The sequence below is a fragment of the Nicotiana tomentosiformis genome, chromosome 6 (assembly GCF_000390325.3).
Source record: "Nicotiana tomentosiformis chromosome 6, ASM39032v3, whole genome shotgun sequence".
Classification (NCBI taxonomy): Eukaryota; Viridiplantae; Streptophyta; class Magnoliopsida; order Solanales; family Solanaceae; genus Nicotiana; species Nicotiana tomentosiformis.
The window spans coordinates 105,189,803-105,194,882 of record NC_090817.1 but is presented as its reverse complement, the minus strand read 5'-3'; positions in this window follow the sequence as shown (position 1 = coordinate 105,194,882).

The window sequence follows — 5,080 nt, the reverse complement described above, 5'->3', positions numbered from 1 at the left end:
AATTTTGGCTTGTTAATGGCACTAATTGCCTTGATTGCATGTTACCATATATAATTATAACAATGATATTAATGACCGAGGCTTTCCTGTAATCGCGATCAACGCCGATTTTCCTTCCTTATTTATAACAGATTCCTGAACCTTCCCCTTTTTATGGTCTTCATTCATCTCGTACATATTTCTTATTTTCCAGTTATCAGGACCGATACATTTTCTGATGGAACACTGGGAGTATTCCGCTCGTGCCTTTTCAATTCTTCTAATTTTTTAACTGAAATTGCCACTTGTCACCTTGCTTATGGTCCATGTGTCATGTATTTTTTCACCAATACAGATAGTCCCCCCACTTCCTGAATATTCTCAACTGAATATTCGAAAAGTGGTAAGTATTTATGGCGGAAATTTCTTGCCGCCTTTTCCCGATTATCATGATGCCTTCTTGAGAATTGATGAGACGTATGTCATGTCTATTTAATGCTCAAGACATGTGTCTTATTATGATTTGTTCTGCAGTTTTAGGGCCTTTTTAGGGTTTTTCTAAGGCTGCATCAGTCAGGAAGTGACGGTTCTGTGATGACAGTTCGTAATGACTATCTCTGATGATGGATGCTTTTTTCCCCTATAAATACCTCCTCATACTCATTTTCTAAAATTCCTTTCTTCTTTGTATTCATCTCCCTAATTTCTCTTTTAGTTCTTCTTCTTTTGCATATACTTCCACCATTAAAATATGTCTTCCCGTTCATTAAATCATTCTTCATCATCATACTCACGTAAAGTGGTGATCGTTGATGAACTCCCTCCTTCTAGTGCCCCTACTAGGAGTTGGAGAGGTGGTAGACTATGTAGTTTAGGTTTGTTATCCACTCATATTTCTGCTCCTCAAAGTAGTACTGCTAAGCCTTCTTCTTCTAGGGCTAGAACTCCCTTAACCCCTAGATCTATCTCTATAGGGAATGATCAGAACAAACTCATGCGATAACCCACTGTTTCTAAGATTGTCCCACAAGAATTTTCTTTTGTATCAGATCGTGAAGCTATAAAAAAAGTAGGTTTCTTCCATAGCATCTCTTAACCCTGTTGATCATTAACCTAGCTTGATTACTCCAGACCTTTTTTCCTTGGTTAGACGTGAATGTCATTGAAAACCTGATTTTCCAGTGATGACTCCTAGTGCTAATAAAAAAATCACCTCTTACAATGAAGGCTATTCCTTTTTTACACTATCCTTTTACTTTAGGGTTTACTCCTCCCATTGATCCTGTGATTATTGAGTTATGCCGTTATTTCAATGTTTGCATCGGTCAAATAGGTCCCATTATTTGGAGGGCAATTGCTTGCCTTCGCTATTTGTCAGGTTTAGTTTTCGGCCCTTTTACCTTCCGTCACTTGCTCTACTTATATTCTCCGAATTTTTCCGTGAAGGTATTTTTTTCCCTCGTAGGTAGAAGTTAAAGGGTTTTAGTCAGCCCCGTGGATGATCGTGATCATGGCTAGTACGCTTGATTTGTTGTCGCCTCCATTCGTGGGTGATGAGAACATGCCCTTCCCTAAAAAAGTGGAACTTTGCACGTAAGTATTTTTCCTCTTATTTTTTCCTTTCCTTGACACTTTAATTTTCTTCACATGAATATGTATTCATTTTTTAGCAACCATGGAAGTATTTGAAGAAATTCCCGACTTTCGTGATTGGGTTGAAAAAATACTGATTGCTGCTCCCATGGATAAGAGATCTTGGAAATTTCACTCACATAAATTTGGATGGAAAGCGAAGAAACATGGTAATTTTTTATCCACATGGTTATCCTTCTCTTCGTTCGTTCCTTTCTTTTGATACATATATTTTTCCCTTTTTAGGGTTTGCCAATCGTGGCATCAACCCCGCTTCTATTCCTTATGCTAGGCTTTCCCTAAGCTCTACATAAGAACATATTTTAAGTGTGTCTTCATCCAAGAGGAAGGAGGCTGAAACCCGTGGATTTGAAGATGAAGGGGATATCGAAGAAGGTTCCCTGGTGAAGAAACCACGAGTCAAAAGGCGCGTGGTTTGAGATGATAAAGCCCCTGTCTGTCAAGACCCCTCCCTCCAAGTTCAGTCCCTTAAGGTATATTTTTTAACTTTCCTACCATTCATTTCACGTTTGTAAATCCCTTTTTTGTCTTTTTATAGATAAATTTGACAGGTACGGAGTTTATGAGAAGGATTTCCTAAACAGATTAGTAAGCGATTGAGTTACGCACCTACGCTAATAATTGGAAGGAGAAATTGAAGGCCTTCAGTTGGAGAAAGATGTTCTTGCAGAGGAGAAGGGAGATTTAGAACACCAACTGAAGATAATTACCGCTGAACTAGCGGTTTTAAAAGCTTCCCCCAATCAAGTTGAAAAGGACAAGGACATATTGGAATCATCATTCGCTGAGCAGCACTGCAAGGCAACTAAAGAAATAAGAAGCTTGAAAGAGTTTCTTAACTAGAAAGAAGTGTACGTGGGTGATTTGGTGCAAATGCTCACCCAAGATCAAGAAGACCTGCGTATCTAGTCGAACAAGATTCAGTTCCTTGAGACTTCTCTTACTTCTTTGAAGGCATTTTATGAAGCTTCAAAAGCAGAGAAAAAAGAGTTGAAGGTTGAAATTAAGCAATGGGAAAAGAATTATGAGGCCGTTAAAGACAAGTTGACACTTGATGTTAGCTGGGGCTTCTTGAACACCCGCTTCGAGACTCTGACTTAAGCTAGCCAGGAAGGTTTTGATCATAATGCTGAAATCGCAAAGGCTAAAGAAGCGATTGAACAAACTCAGCAATGTCAAAATTACTCAACACCCGAGGATGAAGGTACCAAAGGTGATGGAGATGGACTTACTCCCGGTAAAGCTGATACTTAACCTTCGTCTTCTCAAGTTGATCCTTCTTCTCCAGTGGATGATGCTCCCTAGTTTTTTTTACCCCTGGCTTTTGTGAAATTGATCCAACTTTGCTCTAGTTTTTGTTGAAACTCTTTTTTGGGTAGTTTCTGGGAGACTTCCCCTCCCTTGTTTATGGTGCAATGATATAAATATTTTTTTGTAGCATATTATGCTTTTTTCTCTTTAAGTATTTGAGCTGATACTTGCATTAAAAATGCTTTAGTAGACCGCGTCTTCAATATGCACGGGTTTTTATAAAAGAGGACCCTTTTATATCAACAACACTGACGAAGATGACGTCTCAACTTCATATTGGTGCAAAGATATGAAACATGAAGTAATGTGAGGAAGTTTTATTTTTTTAACTTTCAAATAAATAATGTTGTACAACATTTTCATAACTTCTTTCTTTGTAGCAGGTTTACAAATAAGGGTACATTTTCCCATGATTAAATCTATGGCTTTAACCTAGAAGCTCGTGGGAGTATTTTGTAGGTTCTTTAACTCTCTACTACCCATTCTTTCCGCGAGGTTGAACGCCTTTGAAATCTTGTCATTTTCTTCAAGGGTTTTTTCAAGGTTTTAACTCTGGCTAAACTATGCTTTTGCGGTGTATTCCGTATGTATCCTTCTATATGCATAGTCCCCACATTGTTAGAGAATTAAAGCATGAGATCCCGAATACTGGATCAGCTCTTTACTTTTGGTCCTCTTCTTGAAAAAGGAAATACATACGGGACTCGGAGGTAATCTTTTAGATGATGACTAAATAACCCTTTGCCATCAAAAATGTTGTAACCTAGACCGGGTATAATTAATTATTCCGCTTGTCTTTCAGATCTAATATCATCATTTAGTACGGACCAGTTTTTTGTTTATCATCTAAAATAGTTAGTAAAGTTTAAATGAACAAAATAAAATTGAACTTGCGAGATACCTAACCATGGGTATTAACCTCTTCTAGAAGTAATACTTCTTCAAATGGATTACATTCCAATGAGATGGTAACACCTTATCGTCCATAGTTTCCAATTCGTATGCTCTTTTTTCAGCAATGCTTTTAACTCCATGTGGGCCTTCTTAATTTGGACTCAACTTTCCTGCGCTCGCCTTGACTGGAACACCTTTTTGAGGACGAAGTCCTCAATCTTGAAATACCTCAGGTTTGCCTTCCTGTTATAGTATGATTCAATCATCTGCTTTTGAGCCGCCATCCGATTTAATACTGCTTCTCTTTTTTTTCCCGTCAAATCCAAATTTACTCGTAGCTCTTCTTCATTTGTATGTATGTACCTCGTGCTTGGTTCACCTATATCAATTGGAATTAGAGCTTATGTTCCATATACAAGTGAAAATGGGATTTCTCCCGTGCGAAGTTTTGTCGTTGTTTGGTAAGCCTATAATACACCCGGTAGCACTTTTGGCCACTTGCCTTTTTACTCCTCCAATCGCTTTTTTAAGTTGTTGATGATGATCTTATTTGTCGATTCAGCTTGCCTGTTAGCCACTAAGTGGTAAGGTGCATAAGTAATAAACTTCCAACTTTGGAAAAAGTCAGTAACTTTTGTACTTATGAATTGCGGCCCGTTATCACAAACGATCTCCTTTGGCACTCTAAATCGACATATTATATTTCTCCAAATGAAATCCATAACTTTCTTTTCTCACACATGTTTAAAGGCACCTGCTTCTACCCTTTTGAGAAATAATCCATTAGAATTAACAAAAATCATACCTTTTCCTTAGCTTTAGGCAATGGTCCTACGATATCCATCCTCATTACATGAATAGCCATGGCGATATAACTGAATGCAACAACTTCGCCGGTCAATTCATATTATTAGCGTATCGTTGGCATTTATGGCACTTTGCTACAAAGTTTTTGGCTTTCTCTTCCATTTTTGGCCAATAGTATCCCCCTCTTATTAGTATTTTCATCAACGATCTCCCCCCAGCATGATTGCCACAATGCCCCTCATGTACTTCTCTTATTACGTATTTTGTTTATGAAGGTCCAAGGCATCGTGCTAAAGGTCCACCAAATATTTTGCGATAAAATTCCCATAAATTAAGAAATATTAAGCAACCTTCAACCGTAGCAATCAGGATTTCTTTTTATCCTCAGGTAAAATACCATACTGCAAAAAATTCACAAATTCATTTCTCCAATCCC